Source organism: Perca fluviatilis, chromosome 18 (assembly GCF_010015445.1).
Source record: "Perca fluviatilis chromosome 18, GENO_Pfluv_1.0, whole genome shotgun sequence".
Taxonomy (NCBI): domain Eukaryota; kingdom Metazoa; phylum Chordata; class Actinopteri; order Perciformes; family Percidae; genus Perca; species Perca fluviatilis.
The window spans coordinates 6,396,423-6,422,696 of record NC_053129.1 but is presented as its reverse complement, the minus strand read 5'-3'; the positions used below and the strand labels follow the sequence as shown (position 1 = coordinate 6,422,696).

General features: G+C 40.1%; 1 protein-coding gene across 1 annotated transcript in view; it reads right to left on the bottom strand.

Annotated features, from left to right (window-relative positions):
* Positions 1-26,274, bottom strand: part of stxbp6l (syntaxin binding protein 6 (amisyn), like) — a 103,627-nt gene that overhangs the window by 75,944 nt on the left and 1,409 nt on the right. The window lies entirely within an intron of this gene.

Here is a 26,274-nt window from a genome sequence, read left to right as displayed (position 1 = left end):
GGAACTGCTGCGTGATGATAATTACCGGAGCCTGGCTGAACACACTCACTCATCCCAGACGGCAGCTAGCAGCTAAGAGGGTAGGTGAATTTAAACAATGGCTAAGTTGCTAAACGCATCTTGTTGTCATGTAAGGGCCCTGTTCGTGTTGCACAGACATTTTAATTGCATTTTGTATCTGTTAAGAGGCACAAAGACACTCTTTATCTTATGCCCCCATAACTGCCGTTTTAGCTGAGTGGGAGCTCTCGGCATTAGCTGTAGACCTGTACGAGTTGTGATTCACTCGGATCTTTAACCCGAGTCTTTAAATTGACTCACGATCACGAGTCTCTAGCAACATTAACCCGGTTCAGTTGAGTCCTACTACAATTCAATCTAACATGATAACAGCGGCACACACAAACCTCTTGCAACATTAGCTTCTACTATTCCTAGCCATCTTAGCTGCAAAAAGCTTTATAACTTACAATTTCGTAGTTAACCCTTGTGTTGTCCACAACACAAGGATTATGTACTTCCGTTTACTTTGTTGAGAATTGCTCTCTAAACAAGGGTTAATACAGCACCTTAGTTCTTGTTTGTACAGCATTTTGGTCAGCTTAAACTGTGTTTAAATGTGTTCTAGAAATAAACTTTACTTACTTACTTTACACAAACAGGGTTTAGAGAGCAATTCTCAACAAAGTAAAGGGAAGTACATAATCCTTGTGTGGTCCTTCGGGTCACTGGGACCCGAAGGACCACACAAGGGTTAACAGCAACTCCACAAGTCAACTCAAGCGCCTGAGTGAGCAGAGAGACAGTCCCGACCCGCAGACTCAGAGCCGGAAGCTCGCAGACCGTGGGATTCACTCGAGAACTCACGAGCCCTCGATGAATGTGAGTTGTTGGTGATTCATGTGTTGTTGATGACTCGTGAGTTCTCGCGGGAGTCAGTAAATCCCGCGAATCAACTGAATCAGCCGGCTACGTTGTCATGAGTGGATCTGATTCAGACGAGCGAGCAGCGAGCGGGTGCAGCTTCTCCTCTAGCTCAGGGTAATGCAAATTAACAACAAAAGCCATTCTTTCACTTCTGAAATAACATACAATGTTCTGCACGTAGCCTAGCTAGGCCAACTCTAGGTTTGGTGTATACATGTAGTATGTTAAATGCAATTAGGTTGAGCAGACAGTCCGAAACATTACAAGCTCGACTCAGCTCGGCTCGCAGACAACTCATGAGTTGTCGACAACTCACGAGCCCTCGATGACTCATGAGTTGTTGATGACTCGTGAGTTCTCGCGGGAGTCAGTAAATCCCGCGAATCAACTGAATCAGCCGGCTACGTTGTCATGAGTGGATCTGATTCAGATGAGCGAGCAGCGAGCGAGTGCAGCTTCTCCTCGAGCTCAGGGTAAAGCAAATCAACAACAAAAGCCATTCTTTCACTTCTGAAATAACATACAATGTTCTGCACGTAGCCTAGCTATGCCTACTCTAGGTTTGGTGTATAAATGTAGTATATTAAAATGCAATTAGGTCGAGCAGACAGTCCGAAACATTATAAGCTCGCCTCGCCGACAACTCATGTTTTTTTTTTTCAAAACTTTATTATTCAAATACAGATGCACATACACATTTAAACATTAAATGCATACAGTGCATACATGAAAAAGGGGCGCATGGAATTTACATTAAAGAGATTTTAAGTCATTGTAAATGTTCAGAGTCCAGATGGCTTTCTTATTTGTCAGTCCTATTAAAGTTAAAAAAATATAATTCCATGTCATTTTTAAATGAATATTCGGTTTTCTTTCAGACCATTTATATTTATGGATATTTTTTTCAAATAAAATTAAAAGATTCTAAATGAAAACATGGCATTTTATCCAAATCAAAAGCTCGCCTTGGATGTAGCATACAATACTGACTCAAGTGATTCAAGTGACTCGCACAACCCGGATCAGTTTAGTGAGTGACTCAGAATAACCTGAATCCTAAAAAGGAATTGAGTTTGCCAGGCCTAATTTCAACCCGTTGCTCAACTGCCACACCTTGTATTTCTCACGCAGAGAAATTACCAGGATAACGCCCACCAACTTGCGCCACTATTTTAAACAGTGGAACAGGTAGAGGAATCAAGTGAGTTCCCCATAGAGTTCAGAACGCCCTGCCACCACCCGCGGCGCTACCATTGGACATTTTAGGTCCGGGCCCGTCCATGTAGTGAGTGATTTTAATTCTAGCAGTTCATCCAATAAGCAGTCCGAGGAATGCTTTGAGTGAAAGCTTCTCAGCCAATCAGCGGCTTCTACCCCACATGTGGACTCTTAAGCCTGCCCACAGGATGCATCGTCACCAGCAAGTGATCCAGTGAAATGAATGACGTTTGCGCGCAATCTTTTCAAGTAAGCTCAATGAGACAGACAGACTGTAGCTATTAGCTAATATGAAATGCAAAGCAGCTTGTTTTCATTTAAATTCAGCAAGAAACGCTCCGAGGAGCAGGAGGAGGACATTTTAAGTAACGCAATTACAAGTGACGAGTTACCATCCTGCTCGGCCGCCCTCTCCCCGTCCTCCCGTAGCCATCCCCTCACACCGGCAAGGCAAGTAGTGTCTTTACGTTATTAGTGTCTGGCTGTCTGAATGCAGGGGGAACCTGAAAACATTTTTTTTGGCTTATTGGCCCATCCAGTTTTCTGGTGGCCCACCTACAATCAAAATCCTGGCACCGCGCACCAGCTGAGTGGGTGCGGATTTCAAGCATTGACATATATAAAATGGACCAATAGACCCCGTTGCTCTGGACGTAGACCAGTGAAGGCTATTAGAAGCATAGACATAATATCGAGTAGACGCCGCATCGAACGCTACTGCCTACTGGCGCTGACGAGACGTAGGGCCGCCATCTTGGACCGGTGTTTCGGTTTAACTGGTTTTTGAATTAACTGGTGATAGAGGCAGATGTGGTGTAGGCGTGGCCTTTCAGGACCCATTCCCGACTAACCAGGAAATAAACTATTTTTCATTCATTTGTCGGTGTCTTGTGAAACGATAGAAACGAGTTGCTGAGCATTAATTCTGGTCCCGACAGACATTCATGCAAACACAAGCCGTTGTCACTGCGAAATATCATCCGTTGTCTGGCGACTGTGTCTCGATCTTACTGCAAGCCACGGAGAGACCCAGATCGACTTGTGAATTTACATTAGTAAACATTTCACCATTAAAACAACACTGTATCTAAAATTTAAGCAAACTGGGATATGATATATTGTAGAAAAAATATGTCTTAAGTAAGTAATTAGCTGGGAAAGTTTCATGTTAATCTGTTATTTATTTTTACCCTATCACATAATGTCATGCAAAATGTGTGGGAATTTGTAATCTTTAAAGGCTCAGAAAACTAAACTGCAGTAGCACTTACACATACATGTCCGTTTAAGGATTATCCACACAAATACGACACATACTGTATGAACGAAAAAATAAAACGACAAAACGCTGGGATTCGAACTTTGGATGTCATGGACAAAAAAACTGACGGAGTAACTTACACATCATCTATACCACTACACTACACACCACTGAAATGGATTTGTGATTTCTATCTATATAGTGGACTCTTAGTCTAAATTAACACAGGTTAACATATGAGAGAAATATACGCCCATGTTAACTGGTGATATCACAATTTAACATGGGCAAATGCAAACCTAGAAACTGTAAAGTAGGTTCATATTTGCCTCACATACCGAAAACTAACTGATGAACAAAACACTGCCAGGACCCCACTTAACACTTTATTCCGTTTTGGGGGTAAAAATGAAACACGTCAGTCATGACTGACGTGTTTCATTTTTGCGTCAACTAGTTGTGTTTTTATGTCTGTGTCGACCCAGAATCGCGCTTTTTGTCTTATGGTAGCCTATACACTATTGTTATGACCATATGGCCATTGTATTGTAGCAAAGTGCTGATCCTCGTTTTCTCTCTCGCGACTTATAGTGTTATCTTAGTCTCGGTTAAGTTATGAAGTGAGTTGCAGCAAAAGTCTAGTGATTTGATGTGAAGAACATATGAAGCTTTTTTTTCTCAGAGTTGGACTTTTATTTATCCCACACATAATTTGTTGGCCTACTTTGACAACACAAAATGGTCATTATGGTATATGATTACAAATCTAGGCTACTTGAGAGAGTTTGATATCATTCAGATTCCTAATATGGGTCATATGAAATTAAACACAACTATAATCACTTGACTTGCGGCCCAGGTTGAAGAGACAGTGCTGAGATAGACCTACACATTAATAACAATGATAAATGATCACGTTTGCGCATGACTGACGTGTTTCATTTTTACCCCCAAAACGGAATAAAGTGTTAATGAGTACATGCATAATGGTTATTAAAAAATGTGGTTGTGAAGAGGCTGTAGCTTTTAACATAACACATCTACGTAGCCTACAGAAATATAATTAAATGTCTATTTTTAAATGCCTATTACAAGTTAATCTGAGCGGATCACATTTTGCCACAGCTGACAGCTGTCTCCACGCTGCGTTCAGCTGGGTGTAAAAACCTGAAATGTAGTTTATGTTTTACTTAGGCCTACAGGCTGTATTTAAATATTAACCGATCTCAATACACTTAATCCATGTTGTACTGTTATTGAATTAACTTGTGATGCCGCTGCAAGAACGAAGACTGACAACGTAGGTGGCTGTGTCAATGCCTGTTCACAATTGGCTACCGCAAACGTCAGTGTGTTTTCCAAAACTTTTCTGTTATCTGTGTTATATTTGTAGTCTATCATTCCGTTATTAATCTGACTTCAAGTTGATTTGAGATGCTTTCATACAGGGATAAGTGAAACATACTTTCTGAGGTGTTTGCACGTAATATTTGTGGCGATAGCAACGACTGATGCCAGATTAATTTGTGACACAACTTATATCCCAGTGATTGTGTTTTATACTGAATTCTACGGACGTGCATCAATCTCACCACCATGGTAGTGTACACTACTACTCATTCATCATATTTGGACAGGACTCAGGACGGTCAAACTCCCATTTTATAGCGATTTGGATATTAGGCGCAGGTGTGGAAAGGTGAAATATCAGGTCTGTGCTGGTGTCTTTGTTGTTAGCTTGTTTGTTATCTATAATAGGCCTACCCTACCTATAGGCTGGACACCGTTTTATAACTAACTAAAGCGTGAATGTCACTAGATAATCTAAAAAATCGATGTGTCCGTGCATGGTTTACAGTCAGAGACCGTGGTAGAGACACACGACGTTACACTCGCCAGACAACGAGTGATATTTTCGTAACAAACGACTCATTTGTTCATGTATATCTGTCGGGTCCAAAACTACTGTACCAGCAACCCGTTCATACCGTAATGTTTTCAAATGAATGTGAAAAAGAGGCGAATTCATCCGAATTGTTTACTGCAGCGGTGCAGCCCTGCCTGCAACACATATCACCAGTTAATTCAAAAACCAGTTAAACCGGAACACCGGTCGCTAATTAATCATATCTCATATCTCGGGGAACATAGCCTAATCCCCAAAAAGGAAGAAAGACAGGGACATTTCCATTTTGACTATCTGATTGAAAAACCTAATGTGTCTTTGTGTATTTTTTCTGTATTTAGCCAGGGACAGGCAACCAAAACCGGGGACATATGATGATATGATATGATAGGCTACGATAGGTATTTTGCAAATCACACACTATAAAAATGATAGAAAAGCAGAAACAGATACTGGCAGTAAAGTCAGATATTTTAATAGGTTTAAGAAACAATATTTGATTTTATTAGAGTTCACTTGAAGCTTTTAAAATTTGTCTCTCTCGGTCTCACACACACACACACACACACACACACACACACACACGAAGAAAAATGATACAGGGACACAAATAATACAGATGCAGTACAACACAAACTCATGGACCAGTGGCATGCAGCAGGTCTTCACAATATCACTTAACAAGCACGATGCTCAGTTCTTAAGGGTATAAGTAGCACAATACTCAGTTCTTAAGGGTATAAGTAGCAGCGTCTCCGCCATATTTGGCGGCTGCCAATAATAGCAGATACAGCACTTGCACTTTGCAAACCGTTTAGCCTTCTTTTTGGCCATCCCAAGTTATGACAAATTATAGACTTAGTTCACTGGACCAATAACTATCTAGTGATGTAGGCTACTGTACATTCATGATAACAGGGAGAGGACACCTCAGTGGTTTTTGACCTTATATTTTGCTGGGGGGGATTAACAGATGAATATACTCTGCTCCATTCATTACAGTGTGCATGGAATTTATCACTTAATTATCTTAATAGTTTCTAGATTTTAGATTTTAGAGTCCAATTTCTTCAGTGTCTTTATTTTCTATGTCCACATATACAAGGGAGTAAAGCATATAATATGTAGAGAAGGAACTTGTCCTCTATAAAATATAAAAAAACATGAGGCAGATAATAGCGGACAGACTGAATTTTATATATATATATAAATAATCAGGGCTCCAGACTAACTTTTTTCACTAGGAGCACAGTGGCCCCCAACTTAAAAATGTAGGGGCACACACCGTAAAACAACATGCTAACCAAATATTCACATTTATACTAATTTCCACTGTATTACTAATAAACACTTTGATAATAGATGCAGAAATTACAAGGTGATTTTTCAAATTTAGTTTCACATTTTATTGTGCACTTTTGAAGATGCAACATAGAAGGTAAACCGACAGCACCATTGCTGTCATGACAGTACAAATATTAAAAAAATATACCAGCTCTAGTCTCCAGTCTACAATTACAATGAATTTAACTTAAAATTAAACATGCATTGTTTAGGCTACTAAACTAAACTAAAAATAAACTCCTCCCTCTCCTCCCAAACCTGCCCTACAACCTTGAATTGAATAATTATTAATTTGTTACTCACTGTAACTTTTATTCTTGTATTTATATTATTATTTTTTAGCCTGTTTTATTTTCATCATTACTGTTTTTAATTGCTCTTTAATGTTTCATGTAAAGCAATTTGAATTGCCTTGTTGCTGAAAGGTGCTGTAGAAATCAAGCTGCCTTCAGACAGTCAGTCAGTCCCCAGGGCAGATAAACCAACGTTGTGCCTGCTTGACTCAAAGGAAAACGCCAGCGACCGCTTTCGCCTCGATGTTAATATAATATCGCAGCAAACGCTGTCTGTGTGAAGTTTTGAAAAAATTTAACCACACTTGCAACCACTTTATTGGCATTTCCGTGACTAACTGTAACTTCAACAAAACTGCAGAGCCAACAAGTCTCGTTCTCGCGCCTGCGACTTCTGCGGCATGAGCTTCGCCATTTGTCGCTATGCAGAGAGGACAGATAAGCTTTTATGCTTACATTCCTCAGGTACCGAAATTTCCACGTTTAAGTGTAAAAAGGGGGCAAATTTACTGGTCGCAATGTGCGACTGAATGTAAAATTTTGTCGCACACTCTAAAATTTTGCTATGACCATTTGGTCGCAGTCTGGAGCCCTGTATGTGTGTGTGTGTGTGTGTGTGTGTGTGTGTGTGTGTGTGTGTGTGTGTGTGTATATATATATATATATATATATATATATATATACACAGGGTTCATACGTTAATAAAACAGGAAAAGTCAGTATGGCAGTTTTGGGGATTTTATAAGTTTGACCGTCGTCCCCACCAACACTACCGCAAACTTGTTTTACCACCTTAGCCGCGCTCACACTTTGGAGCACAGCCGTATTCGCCAGCAACGTCCAACATCTGCAGCTGCTACACCGCACAAGCAGCAGACCGCCATGGAGAGGTACTCTGCATCAGCGCCTTACTAAACACTACAAAGAAATAACGGAGGCAGACGTGCTGAGCACTGTCCAGAAGCCAGGTTACCAACCTAGCACTAAACCTGCAGAAAATAGTTCTTCTCAGGTTTCAGGTTTCTCTATGTTTAGTTTTAACACTTTGCACCATTTTATTACACCTTATTAAGCAGTTCTTACTTATTCTTTCTTCACTGTGACACTTTCTTCATTTTAGACTTATGTTTACATTTTAATTATTTGAGTGGTTTCCATGGTTGTGTTGACATTTCTGCTTTTATAACTGAGGGGATTATAATCAGAGGAAGGTTAAGTTTAAAATAAAAATGTTTAAATTTAATATATTTTTCTCCTGGTCCTTATTTTAAATAGGTCATAAAAAATATCAATAATTATCGATATCGACCGATATGAAACACTTATATCGTGATACAGTTTTCAGCCATATCGCCCAGCCCTAGTTTCCATTCAGAGCAGAGGTCAGTTAATGTATATGTTTAGGCTACTTAACACATTCAGTCGGTCTGTGATTGTCTGCTACGCTTTCTCTCTCTGTTTCATTACAGCGGCCCTGTTTTTCTTTTTATACAAATAATGTGTTTCACGTTATCATACTTCCATAAGAAGCTGCTGCTCACTCTGTATAAAGTATGAACAATGCATATTCTCCATTTTGGCATCAGTAAATCTGTGATCGACCTCGCAGTCTTTTGAGGAAAGCCGTGTACGCGCATCTATCTGAATGATTTCAGCCTGGCTCGGCCTAGTCTCTCCTCCTCAGCCTGGTTCAACCTAGTCTCTTCTCCTCAGCCTGGCTTGGCCTTCGTGAAACGCACCAAGCCAGGCTGCACAGATTAGACTAGGTCAAGCCTCGCTTTATTATTTATCCTGGATTTATAAATTCTGCTTTTGTGAAACAGCCCCCAGGTGTAAGAAAGTACTAGAGTTACTACTGCAGTGCTTGAACATGGATACACACACACACACACACACACACACACACGGCAGTAAATCCTTCTCTCCTCAAAGCCACTTCCCACTTCTTCCTCACATCTTTGTTCTTGGGAAACCTTCAAAATGAAAAAAGAAGATTTAGGAAAGTCTACACAGAAACATTTCAAAAGGAGGTCAAGCTTATTTTCTTCCTTCACATTTCTTAGAACCTTTCTTCAACAAAACTACTATTTTGATGCATATGTGTTCATAATGAACCAAAGTTGCTTAATTTGTGAATAAGCTTGTTTTGCAAACCATTCTACTGTCAGATGTTCTGTTGCCTTTATTTTAAGTAAGTGGGGTGGGTATGAGACATGAGAGGTATCTTACTTTTGTCGGGTTGAATTACATGTGAATAATACAGTGTTGGGCAAGCTGCTTGGAAATTGTAGTGAGCTAAGCTATCTGTTACTCTGCCATGAATAAAGCTTCACTACACAGAAGCTACCACCCAGTCACATGTAGCAAGCTAAGTAACCCAAACAAAGCAGTAGGCTAGTTCACTACATAGGAAGCTACTTTAAGATGCGCTAATTTCACATGACAAGAAAAGTGTAGCTTGTGTGGCCAAGCTACTTGATAAATAAAGGAGTTAAACTACTGAAAAGTTACTTGATTCAGGAAATAGTGAAGCTACCACCAAGTTAAGCTACACGTAGCGACTGCCCAACACTGATAATACAGCCTGTGCCACTTGTGTAAAATTCGCTAGCCAATGTTATACCAGTAATATTTGTTTTATTTCTACAATAGTATTCTTGTGTCCGTTTTAATCTAAGTCAGTGTTATGGAATATGACTTATCAAGTCTCAGTTCATAGCCGGGTGAACACCGGTGCAGTAAACATCGCCTAGCTAGCTGGCTACAATTTCAGTACAGTAATATCAAAGATCCTTGCTCCTTCTCAACGCTCTGGTAATATTATATTCACAAAATACAGTACGGTAATGTTAAATCTTACTTTTGAAAAGTAATCCCCCGAGCCCTGTTTTCGATGGTCCGCCGATTTGAGCAGGAATATGCTGCACGGTGCTCTGGAATCTGTTGCTTTTGCTGCTACGCAACTAGGAGTATGACCGGTCCAAGATGGCGGCCTCATTTCCTGCGCCCAGCAGCCTCTTGCGGCGTCTACTCTATATTATGTCTATGATTAGAAGCACTTTTCCGGTGATGGCCAGCTTTACTGCGCAGCCTCCAACTGACAGAGACAACGTAAATGTGACGTGAGCAACGTGTCTGAAAGTTGTAAGTCTTTTGGTAGCTGTGCCAAGAGAAATCTCAATCATTCCCAATCTTACAGAAGCTATGTTTCCATCGACCCGTTTTTATTCAAATTAAGTGATATCGAATGAAAAATGCCTTATGGAAACAGTAAAATCCGACTGAATTTCATGAATATCGACTCAAATGAAATACGTTCGGTCTCATCGGATTTTCTCTTGATCAATATACGGCTTATGCGATAAACGCTGATGGAAACGTTATTTGCCGAATAAATAATGAATTGCGATTAAGTTTTAGGTCATTTTATGGTTGCAACCCGCAATAAAACGAAGAAGAAGAAGTTTGAGTTCCTTTCCGCCCAGTATTTCCGCTCTGTTTGCAAAACAAAAACAGATGTAAGTGGACAAACGAGGAGACGAGATACTTTTTTTATTTAATTTACCAGAAAAATATAACAGCTATTTTAGATAGCAAAAATCTAAGAAACGCCATCATTTATCAGGAGCTCGCGAAGGAAATGACCAACAGTTACGACAGGGACATTAAACGCTTAACTTGAAAAAGCTTAACGTGGTTTAATGTACCTAAACAACGATGATCATCACCAGATTTATCATGGTTATATCTTGTCATGAACACTTAAGCCTGTCAAAAAAACTAAATCGAAATCCAACGATTATAGAAGTTATCTCACGTTAATATTTTCTTCATCAGTGGCCGTATTAATATTATTAATATGGCGAGGAAAAAGCTTAACGTGGTTTAATGTCATCACCAAATTTCTCTCTCATATTACCCATCATAACCACGGAAAACTGTCAAATAATCTAACCCAAAGTCCAATTATTATGGACGTTATCTGACATAAAGCGTTTCTGCTTCAGGGCAGCAGAGCGGCTGGGGGTTGACTCTCCACGGTTCTCATTGGCTTTATAAGTCCTAATGTGAAAAAGCTTAACATGGTTTAATGTACCTAAACAACGATCAATCATCACCAAAAAATCCTCTTCTATATTGCTCATCATAGCCACTTAAAACGGTCAAATCTAACCCAATGTCCAAATATTATGGACGTTATCTGACACATTAACGTGAGATAACTTAATCGTTTGGATTTCGATTTAGTTTTTTTGACATGCTTAAGTGTTCATGACAAGATATGACCATGATACATCTGGTGATGATTGATCGTTGTTAAGATATTAAACCATGTTAAGCTTTTTCACGTTAAGCGTTTTAGAATGTCCCTTACGACAAGCCGTGGGACATCCTGCGGAGTAAATGGAAGGCGCTCAAACAGCGATACACGGCTCAAAAAAGAGAGTTGTCTCGCAGCGGTGCCGGAGGGAAAATATAAGGCAAGTTCCACCTTTTTGATGAGCTGGATCATATCCTCAGCCAAAGGTCCATAGCTTAGGCTATAGCTTGGCTTCTAAAATTAACAACTACTTTTGTCTAGCAAAACTTTGTTCGCAAAATTTGCTTGAATCTTGTGCGATTCAGTTCAAAAATGAATGGAAACACCATAAAATGTCTCAAATCAATTCGATATACCAATTTAATCGCAAAACAGCATGTGACGTCACATGCCTGCACACAACTGCCTGCGAGCTTCTCCTGTACTATACGGTAATTCCTCTACTGTGCGACAGTAAGTCACTTGGTTATGACACAATCGTTAGCCTATTTTTACAAAAACGTCTGCTACGGAGCCATAACGTGAGGTACAAAGTAATGGAGCCTTTTATACATTGTCGTGTTTCTTTAGAAATAAACAATGGATAAATAGTCTTTAAACGCTTCAGATGTAAAGTTATTCGCAGTCAAGTGACGTAAAAAAAAAATGGCGGTCAGCGGAACGCTAACAGGAGGTGATGGCCAGGTAGCAACAAAATGGCGCCATAGATAGCTCGAGTTCTGAAGCGAAGTTTACCCCTTTGATTTCAAGTTGCAGCTTTCGTCGCTGTTTGTGACTTTGCCTGAGATTGAGTGACAAGTGTACTCGCCCCGTTTTTTATCTGGTTGCCATGACTTCGCGAATGATGATGTCCTGTCACTGTTCCAGTTGAGGGGAACATATATACTACATGTACATAGCAGAAACCCTGTTGTGCATCTGCCCTATTTCTGATACTGTGGCGGCAGAAATCAACATAGAGGAAACACTGGGTAGCTTTTGCGCCTATTATTATTATTATTATTATTATTATTATTATCATTATTATTATTGTTACATGTTGAATCTGCTACTCTGACAGTTTTATATTTTTATAAAGATACCCATTTTATAATAGGCCTACCCATAATACTTTTATAACAGTACACATAATAATTTGGAATATTTTTTTTCTTTTTCTTTTTACTGCACAACCTCCAGGCCCCCATTGTGAAAACCTTTGCCTAGGCTATTTCATTATATTTTATCCAGACAATGCATAGTATTAATTATTACACACACACACACACACACAGACAAATAAATACTGAATTAAATTAAAAAAAAATGTATTTGTACGAATTTATGTCATTTATCAGATCAGACTCCGTCCCTACCCAAACCCCTGCCGCCAAAATCTCACTCTGAACTTTGTTCAGAACTTGAGAGCCCTGTTCACTTTTTAGAGTTATGAGAGAGTTATGCTTGTACTGTAAAAGAGTAAACAGGCTGGCCTTTCATTTCGTATAAGAGTAAAATAATTGTATTTATTTAATTTTGTGTAAAGCAGAAGATTTTTTGCTGTGCAAAACTGTTTAATAAAGTATATTATTAAGATTTGTTTGGTATTTATTTGAGATACATTATGGTTTTTATTAATTGAGCAACAGAAAAATAATTGTTAGATTAATCGTCCAATTAGTCGTTAGATTAGTTGACTAATCGATAAAATAATCGCCCGATTAATCGTTTAATAAATAATCGTTTACCCCCAGCCCTATACACAGCCACAACAGCCTGGCACTTCCTCCTCATGCTGGTCACCAGCCTGGTCACGCCCATTGATGAAAAAGCTGTATTACTTCACAGAGAGTTTACGTCGGGAGACGATATTGAGTCCCGACTAAATCTATTTTCATTTCCACATTTTTTCACAGTCCGATATGTAAATACCTTATCTGTCCTCATATCAGTAACATCCACCATCGTGGACATGCTTTAACATCCCAGCAGATTCTTTGTGTCGCATTACGTTTTTTGCAAACGGCAGTTTTCTTTATTGGTGTGTATACGAATCATACTGTAATAGTAAAGCCACTGTATGCAGAGCCGTCAGAAAAGTGTGACTCGCTCTGAAATGTTTTTAAAATGTTTTTTGTAGTGTTCCCTGGACACAAACCAGGGAGAGCCATTAAAAAGAAATAAATGATTATAAATTATAGTTCTGTTAATGATCATGGTGCTGCAGCCTCAGAATGGGATATAGTAGGCTAGTAGCTTACTTTTTCGCCCGCAGGATTGCACCCAAATGAAATTATAGGTGTAATACAGTAATATTATAAGTTAACTGTGATTAAATATGAAATTAATACACTGTTAATGCTTACGCATTGACTCAAGCAACCACGCTCTTACTTTTTTAACGAAAAGCATGTTCAAACTCATTGTTTGTGTAGTATTTCTGCGGCCCGTTTGTTTGTGGTTGTTACCATGGTGAATCGTATTATCAAGGCTCCATTCATACTGCCTTTTTATAGTGGTGGTGCATGCGCGTAACCCTGAGTGAACCTACTCCGAGTTGATTGAACCAACTCATATCAGCTGTTCTGGAACCAAAAACTCCCATCTCAGGGTAAATCAACTCAGAGATCAGGGTTACACTCAGAGTTTGTTAAACCTCCTTCCTGGAACGGACCCCACGTTACCATCATTGACATATATAAAATGGACCAATAGACCACGTTGCTCTGGACGGAGACCAGTGAAGGCTATTAGAAGCACTTTTCCGGTGATGGCCAGCTTTACTGCGCAGCCTCCAACTGACAGAGACAACGTAAATGTGACGTGAGCAACGTGTCTGAAAGTTGTAAGTCTTCTGGTAGCTGTGCCAAGAGATATCTCAATCATTCCCAATCTTACAGAGATGGAGAGTGTAGGTATATGTAAGGAGATAACATAAGCACAGGCTAATTATTGCTAACTAACATGCTAGTTAACATTAGTAATTAAACCTAAACAGCTAATGTAAGTCGAAACTGCCTGCGAGCTTCTCCTGTACTATACGGTAAATCCTCTACTGTGCGACAGTAAGTCACTTGGTTATGACACAATCGTTAGCCTATTTTTACAAAAACGTCTGCTACGGAGCCATAACGTGAGGGTACAAGGTAATGGAGCCTTTTATACATTGTCATGTTTCTTTAGAAATAAACAATGGATAAATAGAGTCTTTAAACGCTTCAGATGTAAAGTTATTCGCAGTCAAGTGACGTAAAAAAAAAATGGCGGTCAGTGGAATGCTAACAGGAGGTGATGGCCAGGTAGCAACAAAATGGCGCCATAGATGGCTCGAGTTCCAGAGCGAGAGCGATCCCATCATCACCTTCTCTGCTGCGCACACCTGCCTTCCATCTGCAATCAAGACCAGTAGTTCTACCCCGACTCAACAGACCATCTCCGCTTGATCATTGCTCCATTCACCCTGGTGAAACTCTAAGCAAACACTCTATGAAATCCTCATTGTTTTCTTATCTGTTGCCTCATGCTCCCTTACCTTTTGTGTCTCTTTTCTCAGTCACCATCTCCATCTCCGACCATCTTCTCCAGTCAGCTGGCTTCACCCCACAGACCCCCTCCCTCGGCACCCTGCTTCAGCCTCTCCTCGCTTCCTCTGCTCTCCAGTCCCAGTCTCTCTCCCTCGGCTCCTCGGCTACGGCTTCCCCGCGCTCCCGTGAGTATCCATCCCTAGTGCCTCTCCGCGGCTCCCCAGTCGCGGCTCCCCTGAGTATCCTTCCCTGAGTATCCTCACCCTCCAGTTTCTCTATCATCCCCTTAGCTGCTTCCCCATTCCTGGCGTCTGCCTCCCCACTCCCCTTTTTCCCCTAAATCCTAATAAACCTACTTGTTGTGAGCTCTGCAATTGAGTCTGTTCTGTTCCCCGTGTAACATACATTTTTTATATATATATATATATATATATATATATATATATATATATATATATATATATATATATATATATATATATATATATATATATATAAAACATATATATAACAATGGCCAGAGTTATTACAACTTAAATAAAACAGTTGTTGCATAGTTCAGTGCTTTCAAATGTCCTTTTAGTTGTTGGCTTTTTGTCCACAGTCCTTAACTGAGTGCTTTCAATAGCACCACAGTCCCTCACTGAGTGCTTTTTAATAACAACAGAGCTGACACTCCCTCTTGGGTAAGACCTCTGTTTTGTTGACTTAAGGGAATCAAACAGAGTGATTGTCCATCACACAGACCAACAGAGGAGCATTCAGTTCAGCATTTCCAGTTGTGAGCTCAGAAAAGAGGGTAGCCAGTGTCTATTCTTTCTGACATGGCCAGAGTTTCCCCTGCCAGAGTACTCCTCACCAAACGTCTAATTCTCTTAGATTGCCAACAGAGAGCAGAAAACTTCCCTCCTTCTCCCATGAGACCAATCAATGTCCCCCCGTGTACCCCCATCAGGGAGATTTCCAAGGGAAGCATCACTTAAAATGATAAAGTTCAGAGCATCACTGTTTCCCAAATGATGAAACCTGAGAGTCACTTATTTCAGATTTAAGCTTTCTGATGACCTTATTTGTCTCATGCATAGACTGGACTGTAGCATCTATTGTATTTGACGCTAAGTCTAACATAATGTCTGGTCTGGTTTGTTTTGCAACCCATAGTATCTGTCTTTGTCTTTGTTTTTTACCCAAGCTGCTCTTTTTCAGTCTCGTTAAGAGAGGCATCTCTCTGCACTGCACGTGCTGCGTGCAGCCGGATAGGCTGTAGGCTTTCAATGTAACCATGCTGATGTACGTGAACTACACAATAATTAGTAACAGTCATTTCTAGTGATGCACCGAAATGAAAATTCTTGGCCGAAACCGAAAACCGAAAAAAGAGGAAACCAAGACCGAAAACCGAAACCGAAACACCGAAATAAATTAAGCCAATTATTAGTACCATTGCATTTATGGCTATGACTGTGTACTAACTTTACTAAAATCAAGGCATTGCAATTGTATAAATTAATATAAAAGTTTAATTAAAAAAATATCTAGCAGAAATATGGCTACAATCTGATCACATACAGTATACAGTAGCCTAAGAACAGAATAGCTTACCTATTGTTATTATTATTATTATTATTATTATTATTATTATTATTATTATTAATTGAGGCACTTTCTTGCAGGATTTCACTGAACATATCAGACAACGAGGGTGCATGCCCCTCATCTGGGTGGAACGAGACAAGTCTTTTTCTGCGCTCTGATCTCCTCCTGCGCTGGGCGCTGCTCCGTCTCCGTCTCCACGCGGGTTCTCCGCATCCATCGCGGCCTGGATCATTTCTGCTGCGCCCTGCTTTATTTCCGCATCCAAGTAATGGTCTTTATAACGCGGATCAAGTACAGTCGCGATGAAGTGCAGAGGATCCGAACAGATCTCACTGAAACGTGTGCTGACAGACTCTAAGAGCGTACTTTTCATTGTTTTCACTCCGTGGTCCGTCTCAACCTCTTTGCTTAGGAGACGCTTTGCAGGTGGAACGGATCGGGTACTGACACACGTGCAGGTCGCGTTTTCTGTTTGCGTCATCACAACATTTTCGGCCGTATTGTTTCGGTGATAAAGGTATTTCGGCCGAAAACCGAAAATGCCCTTTTGGGCCATTTTCGGCCGAAAATTTTCGGTGGCCGGATATTCGGTGCATCCCTAGTCATTTCCCACATAGCAGACATTTTTATGTTCCTTGCATCCAACATGGAACGCAGACTTTAGCATAGGGATCACTCCTGTTGAGAAGTTTTGTGAGTCTGCCCAAAGAAAATCATCAACATGACATGTGAGTACTCCAGTCACTTTATACTGTTCATCCCACCAATAAAATACTGCTGGATCTAACAGTAGTGGTTTGGGCACAGTACCATTAGGAGTTTCTTTGAGACAGACCAGACCCATCTGGTAGAGACACACTTTTGACCTGCATCATCAACTTCTTCAAAAACATTGTTTTTGTACCAATTCATTATTTCGTCCTGTTTGGCTGCATCAAATGAAATGTCTTTTGTTATGTCAGTCTCCATTTCAGATTCAGTGTTAAGATTATCAACACCTGGCTCTCTGTTTCATAAATGTTACAGTCTGTCCTGATTTTAACTTAACACCAGCAGAGAAGAGACAGAGAAGAGAGTTACCACAAACATTGTGATCTGTTTTAGTTTGTGTCATAGTAGGATAAACCACTTATCTTGTATTCTCCCCCCTGTCGCTGGTGTTGCCCTGTTCATTGTCTGTGTTTTCTTCACTGTCGGAGCTTTCCGCCACATTTTTTAAGCTGCTTTTTTTCACTGCGTGTCTCACTGTTGTCTTCACTGTTTAAGCTGCCTTTTTTACCTGCGGTCTCTCTGCTGTCTAACACAGTTAGCTTATCCTGGGATTCCTGTGTGTTTACCTTACAGAGCCTGGATTGGTGCACTCTAACAAGAATTCCCCCATGTCTTACAAATACAACAGCTCCATCTTGACCAATAATTATCCCTGGTCCCTTCCACTCAGGACAGTCTGCTTTTTTGTAATAGACCTTGTCTCCTGTCACATACATGTCATCTGTGGACCTGAGCTGCTTACGTAATGCCCTTCTTATCCACTCACAAGAAGACTGCTTCTGTGAATGCTTTCCTAAAAGCATGTAAAGCTGAAATATGTTCTCCTACTCTTGCACTCATGGTGGTACCCTCTAGAGCAGGTAGTTTATCAACTAATATAGATGGAAGGTTAGGATTCTGTCCAAACACTACGTAATTGATATGGTCTGTAGCCCTGAACGTTCAACATACTGTTCTTAGCCATGATGGCCCAGCCAAGGGCAGTGTGCCAGTCACATCCATTCTCTCGTTTGACCTTGATCTCAGTGAGTGTTTGATTATGTCTCTTGAGTAGTGCATTGCACCATGAGGGACTGTATCCTGCTGTTGTTAAAGTTTTCAGCCATGTCTCTGATCTCTTTGTTGTTGAATTCTCCATTGTCACTTATCAGCCTCTGGGGGGCACCATGGACACTAATCCAAGTGTGAGTAATCCAAGGAGTTGACAATTTCAGATGACACGCTGTAACGTCTGAAGTGGTCAATGATGTGTAGATACCATACACCTGGTTCCAACACATGCAGATCCACGGCCACTGTCTCGTTATATTCCGAAGCTAAGTACAACCCCACAGCAGGGTTTGGGTTTATCTTTCTGTACTTCTAGCATATTTCACAGCCATATACTATTTGTTGTAAAATAGTAAAGGATTCTTTTTCCTCATTTCCTGAACTGCGAATAAGCCTCTGTAGCGTCTGTCGACGCATGACCAAACTGTTTATGGAGCTTCAGAAGGACTTTGCTTTTCTCATCTGGAGACATACTGTATTGTCTGTCACTGTTAGGACTTTCTTTTCAGTTGGACCTTTTTTAGTTTCTTTGTCTCTGATGTCAACACAGTAATGTCCAGAACTAGTGAATTCAAGAGGTAAGGATTGTTTGAACAATACTGCACGGTCCTTTTCCATGTCCAAAATGGTCCCTGCCTTTTTTAGGGACGTTTTACTCAGCAGGAGTGTAATGTCAAACTTGACAACTTCAGTTTCAATTTGGCATTTTGTCAGTCCTATTTTAGCTGGTAGTTTCACATTTCTTGTGGAATACACCAAATTGCCAAACCGAAATGGTCTGCAACTGGGAGTTTCTGTTTGCATCAATCGGTTCACTTGATCTTGGGTGAGGTCATCAATATAGCTTTCCAGCCATTTCTCCCCACACACAGTGCGAGTACAAGCAGTGTCAATAATCACAGATCCCAACGATTCAGTCATAAATATCTTAGCGTCTGACAAAGAAGACTTTCTAAACAATGTAATGTTACATTCCTTTTGCATCTTCAGTTATTCTTACTTGTTCAGTTTTCTTGTGAGGACAGTCTTTTAACCCAGTAAAACGTGCACTGGCACATCTGGATCTCTTACTTAACTTATCCAGTAGATTAGCTTTAGTTGTCCATTTTGTAACGTTGTGCTCTGTTTTCCTCTTCCTTGTTATACTGTTCTTGCTATAGACCCTTTGCAAACACGTGACCACGACCACGTGACGACGCCATGACGGACGGCAGAATCACCGGAAGCACAAGCTAAATAGTGTATTAGACGAGCGGAAAGTTTCATTAGTTTTAAATAAATAACACTGAATAAAATGTAATAATAATAATAATAATATCTTCTTCTTCATGGCTTCTTCAGACATTGTTTAAATTCACCTACCCTGGTCCCTGTCTCGATCCTGCCGGTAGCTAGCTTTCCCCGCTAGCCGTTAGCTGCCATCCGATGAGTGTAGTCAGCCAGGCTTCTGTGATAATCATCCCAATAACAATCCACGGAGCGGTGGTGGTGTGGCTATGTCTTCCAGTTACTGAAGGCTAGCTTTAGCTTGCGCTTGGAGCAGCAAGTTCATCTGCCTGTTGCCCCTCTGTCTGTCTCGTTCTATCCAACTCTTGTGAGGCTAGTTCTGCGACTGTATACTCGGATTCGAATAAATAAGGACGATCATATAACTCAAAAGGCTCTTCCCTGTGTTGTATATCTGCTATATTCTCCATAGTTACGTTACTCCAAGCTTCTTCCCTTGTAAACAAATCTGCTCTTCACACATTACACTCTGATCAGAACACGACTGTTTATCTTTTCTTGCTACAACTAGCAGCTACTACCGCACTACTGTTTTTTATTTTTTTTAGGGGGGAAATACACTTCAATACGTGACATGACCTGTCCTCTGGAGGACATAGCCACACCACCGTGGATTGTTATTGGGATGATTATCACAGAAGCCTGTCTGAATACACTCACAGGACGGCAGCTAGCAGCTAACGGCTATCAGCTAGCAGGGCAAGCTAGCTACAGGCACGTACCGTTGTTCACTGGCTGAGCCGATGCAACTCTCTAATGGATGCCTGAACGCATCCCAGCTCTGGGAAATAATTCATCACACGTTAATCCATGTAAATCATGGAGTGTCTATGATCACTATTAAACACACATAATAACATCTAGCCATCGTCTTATCTGTGATTATATTCGCTGTTGACCGGTGGATATTTCGACAGCTAGCTGGTCGGCTAACCGGGGTAGGAGCTCCGCAGACCCGCATTTAATTCAGTTGTTTGGCCTTTTTGAAGCTAGTTTCCATGCCATGTCATCTTTAATTTAACCAATATTTTTTGTATGCGTGTTAAGTTAAATGATCAAGGGAACGGCTTACTTTTTGGGATATGTAGGTCAGTGAATAACCGATGATAGTTATGTGGGACCTGTTAGCAGGAACAGCTGGTTAGCACGGCAGCTAGCTGAGTGAGGTAGTTTTATTATTATTATTATTATTATTATTATTATTTATCAGTCATTTAAAACAACAAACAACAAGAAAGGCACTACATACACATGCTTGTGTTGGTGAGGATTACTCTGCAGATTGTGTATGTGACTCGTGAGAACAAGAACAGCGAACCATACACAGTATATAAGCAGCGAACACTCTCGTTTGACTTGCCGTCCGACTACAGAATAGCTCTTCCGCCGTCCGTCATGGCGTTCATAATTCGCGGGAGTAGAGTGTGACGTCACGTGCAAAGGGTCTATAAGTTGCTTCTTCAAAGCTTGACAGTTAGCTAACAGTGTAAAGTTCTCAAAAAAACACAAGGCATAGCTTTTCTTGGGGTTCGACGAAGAAACTTTCCTTTCCTTATTGTTTTATATTGTAAAACTGTAACAAAGAGCGAAGACAAACATAAGAGCGGTCCTTTTCATCCTTTAGGAAAAAGCCGTCCAGCTTTGCAAACAACGTTGCATACCATTTTCACTGTCCAAATCTTCCGCGGGTATTTCCATCGCTGTTTCACGTGCTCTCCCTTCAAGCCCCAAGTCAACAGCAAGGGCTTGTTTCTCTTCATCGAGGTTAGTATATTGACTTCATTTTTCCAACACTTGTATGGCCTGTCTTCATCAAACTTCAGTGGAACTTTATAACTAGCTGCCATCCTGTAACTATCCTCTGCTACCAATGTTACTTGTAATAAACACGACTTTTATACAGTTCACAAACTTTTATTCGGTACACACCATCTTCAACACCTGAACAGAAACACACACCGTGCACGTGCTAACCTGCACACACCGGGAAGCACCCGTTCAGTGAACAGTGTAGAGGGGAAATAACATGTTAACACATACTAGTTATTGAACCACTAGCAATGGCAATTAGATTTAGTAGGCGATTACAATTGGCAACAGAGATCAAAGAATAGCTCTTTTTGCTGATTATGTAAGTTTATTCTTAATATATATATATATATATATATATATATTAATATCTTATACCAGCACTGTTAGATCTAATTGGCCTGTTTGGTATCGTCTCCAAATATAAATTAAATGCTTCAAAATCATCAATCATCTTAACTGAAATGAAGGACAATATTTAAACCAATACTTATTTACTATTAAGCTCTCATCTAATTTTACTAGGGCTGGGCAAGTTAACACGTTATTATCGCGCTAACTCATTAATTAATGCCGACAATTATTTTATCGTGCATTAACACCGTTTTTATTATTTCTTTTATTATTGTAAAAGTGTGTTGCTCTCTGGCTTTTATTTCGAAAAAGTCTGTGCTGACTGCTGCCGCGCTTACAGGAACCGGAAAAGGAAATAATTGGTGGATAAACAAACCAACAAACATGGAGAAGGGTAGGCTACAGAAAATTTTAAAGTTCTTCCAGGCGGCGCAGTCGACAGAACCAAAGTTATTTGTAAACACTGCAAAGTTGAATTTTCTTATCACCAGAGTACTAACCTGAAATATCACCTAAATGCAATACACACCGTTGATACCAGCAAATCATTCAACGAAACAAACAGTGGCGCGTCGGCAGACTACGTTAGATGCAGCGTGTGGGAGAAGTATAGATAAACAAAAGCAAGAGAAGCTAAATGCCATAGCGCCATCACAAGAAGAATACACGAGTTGTATGAAAAAGATAGGACCGCAAAAAAGCGACACCTTTACAACGTGCACCCACTGTTGCTCACACTGGGCACTAGTGGACATCACTGGGTAACCATAATTACCTCGGAGTTACAGTGCATTATATTGATGAACAGTGGACGCTGTATTCACATGAAAACAGAGGAGAGACATTATGCTGAAATGTTTGTGCTTCACCTCACTCTAACAGGGACATTTGGTACTGAACATAGACTGGTTATGCTACTCCCTGATAAAAGAAAAAAAAATGTTTCTGCTGTTATCTCAGAAATTGACTGTTTTAATGTTATGATTGTGGCTCAGGATTTTGTGGGCAGTTTTATTTTATATATAACAAACAGGATAACACTAATGCCCTGGCAGTGGCAATAATCTTTAATTTTGTTTTTGCTTTGATTACATTGTTTAAGTTGAGATTTACACTAAATATTTTATTTAACTGCTACTGTATAAACAAAATGCTGATAAGTGTTTGCAGAACAAATGTTATGGCACTTTCATTCATATGGCAGAACATTTAAAATAAAATTGCGCTATACGCTACTTTTGAATTATTTATTTGATTTTGTGTATAACAATGCAATTAATCAGGGAAATCATGCAATTAATTGCGATTAAAACTTTTAATTGTTGCCCAGCCCTAAATTTTACATATTTGGCCATCAAAATAACACCTCATTTAGAAACTAGCAACAACAAACTATGAAGTAATAATGAAGTCAGTATATTAATCTATAGAAAGCTGGATGCCCTTACCTTTATCCATAAAAAATTAACATATTGCCTAAATTCATGTATTTATTTCAAAATATCCCTCTCGCTCCACCTGCAGGAATGTTGTAAAACTCACTCTTCAGGAAATTTATATGGAATAAGAAATCTTGAATCTTCAATTTGATACTGGGGGGCTGAAATGTCCATATCTTTATTGGTACTATTTAGCAACACAATTGATAACTACAGTATAATGCTCTATTTTTCTTCTGGAGATGCTACGTCTAGGATGGACAGAGTCAGGCTCCCTTAAAGGGGTGATAGAATGCAAAACCGATTTTACCTTGTCATAGTTGAAAAATGACAGTTTGGTGGGTAAATAGGACATACATAGAACCTCAAAATACCATTGACACCTCTTTCCTCTGCAAATCTCACAATTTGAAACTGCTGCTGAAAACGGGCAAATCTCAACGAGCCACCGAGTTGACGTCAACTCAGCGACTCCTCCTCTTTGGCTCTAGTCTCTCTCTTTGTCACGCCCCAACATTTACATAGTCTACACAACTGACCTGAGATCAGGTAGTCTTATGAATCTAGGTCGCGCAGATCTCTGCTATTCCATTACAAAATTCACTTCTGAAACTTTTTTATACGAGAAATCAACTATGTAAAGCTCAAATACTGGCCGTTTTACGAAAATTTATGGCTAATTGCAATGTGTGTTCAGCGGCCGGTGCTGCCTGGGTTGTTACATCTGACTACCAAACGCTGCTGCCCTGACAGAGCTCCAGGGCCTGCAGCTCAATGTTTTCCCTCCCCTCTTCCTGCTAAATGGCCAGTGTGTGACTGAGAGCGCGGTCAGCGAGCTTGTTACGCCCGCAATCTCTTACCGCAGGTTCCAGTTAATCGTATAATGGATATGTGTTGAGTTATTTAAACAAACGATCGGGGAAATAAACGCCTCTTGTCTGCGAGTCTCATTGATAGAGCCCACGGTGAGCTGGAGTGGACTCCAGCTCACCGTGGACTCCAGCTCACCGTGGGCTCTACAGAGCTAGCTAGCCTCCTCCTAACGAGACCTCTGAAATTCACAAAAATGCATTAAATTGAAATCGGACAAGTGTTAGCTAAGCTTTGTAAGACCCCTTTGTTAATTTCTTAATTTATATTATATATATTCATTATTTTTCTATGTCATGCCAAACATTTTGGTGTCATGCTAAACATTTGGCCCCTCCACATAGGATTACAAAATACAACTATTTAACTTCCATCTTCTGGTCTTGCATATGAGGCCCGGATTGGTCTGTTCTTTGGTAGCGGGCCGGCATTTAGTCATTGTACTGGGTTAAAAAATATAGTTGAAATATATCATTGATGGTGTCTCTAGGCTGCCTGCACTCGCAGTCTATCATGCAGCCCACTACAGAGTGCAGTCTGGTTATGACGTGAAGTGTTTTGACTCCTCCAATGCCACCTTGCTCAAAAAACAAACAGAAAAACCTCAGTCAGTGGTACCCATAGACTGTTATGTTCGCGACACGCGAGCAAAAAGAAGCTATTAAAATGGATAACAGAAAGCGGAAAGGCAGCACTGAAAAGGCGATAAGCTCTAGAAAGTGCCACAGCCACTGAAGACTGAGCAATGTTTTCATTAAAACCAGCGAGCGTGAACGCCAAATGAAGACGTTGAGATGGGTAAGCTAGTCAGGAGCAGTGCAGGATGCTAGCGGCCGTGCAAAACGTAATAAAATGCTGCAAACTAGCATTCGTGTTTATTAAGCAAACTTTTTCTTGTAGGGCATTGAGTGAATAGCATAAGAACTAGAATAATAATAATGAAGAGTATGGTGTAGACCTGCTCTATATGAAAAATGCCCAGAGATAATCAATGATGCTAGACGATTCACACTAATGAAACTTACTTGACTTGATCAGAAAGCTTGTTAAAAAGGGGAGATTTGTGCTGAGAAGTATGACATCGACATTTTTTTAAAATGTGATTTAGTGTAGAAGCAGAGGCACATCTACTGTAAGCTGTTGTACCACAGTGTGTGAACAAGCAAACATGATCAGATTAGTTACAATATTTTTATATGCCCAAATGTTACTATTGACCCATTATGCTTTTTATCATCAAAAGTAGGATAAATAAATATACAAAGCTCACAACTGAAAGGAACTAGGATGAAAGTAATATGAAATATTATAAAATGTTTTATTTATTCTTTTATTTCATTTCAAGGTTTGAATATCTAATATATTCTGATATTGTTGAATATATCATTGTGTTGTTGTAAAGATGTTAACTTTTATAATAATCTACATTGAGAACACTTACGTGTTTGCACTGAATTGGAAATGATATTTTACAAAAATACACTGAATAACAAGGCTGTAGAAAAGAAAGTCGTGAAGTAAAGTGGGCATGAAACTCCAGGTCCGAAAATGAGTCCCACTCCGGCCCTGTTGCATATACAAGGCATGTGAAAAAAAAAAGCACAAACAATATAAGTGATCATGTTATAAGGTGAAATTGTTTACGTTATAACAATTAGTTATTGTGATGGTTGGAGTCGGCTGGCTGTGAATTTTCTGTATTGTTTACTATTCTCTGGTTTGTTTCTCGGTTGGTTTTCTTTCCTCCTGTGCTTTCCTGTTTGCCTGCCTCTCTCTCTCTGTGCCTACTCTGCTCTCCCCCTCCCACTGCTGCTGCCAGCTGATTGAGCGCACCTGGGGAGCCTCTCCTGTGGCTCCCCAGTCACAACTCCCCTGAATACCTCCACCATCCCTACCCTTCCCTCAGCTGTTCCCCCATTCCCGACGTCTGCCTCCCCTTTTCCCCCTAATCATTCATAAACCTTTTGTTGTGAGCTCTGCACTTGAGTCCGTTCTGTTCCCCTTGTAACAAGTTATTACATTATAACGCTCTTTGGGGAATTGTTAGTTATAGTGTGGTCTAGAACTACTCTATCTGTGAGTGTCCTGAGATACCTTGTGTTATGATTTGACATAAATACAATTAAGCATGTGTTATTAAATACTACTACACATTTAATTAATTTGTCTTTACTTTTCACTGTTTGTTTTGTCCACACTTTAAATGTTAAGCAGCTCTCTAATGAATGACATGCAGTCACTGCACTGAATGAGGCAGTAAAAGAACTTCCAGCTGGTCAGCTGACAAAAAAAGCTCTTTCTTACAAGATTAAATGAATAACTGGC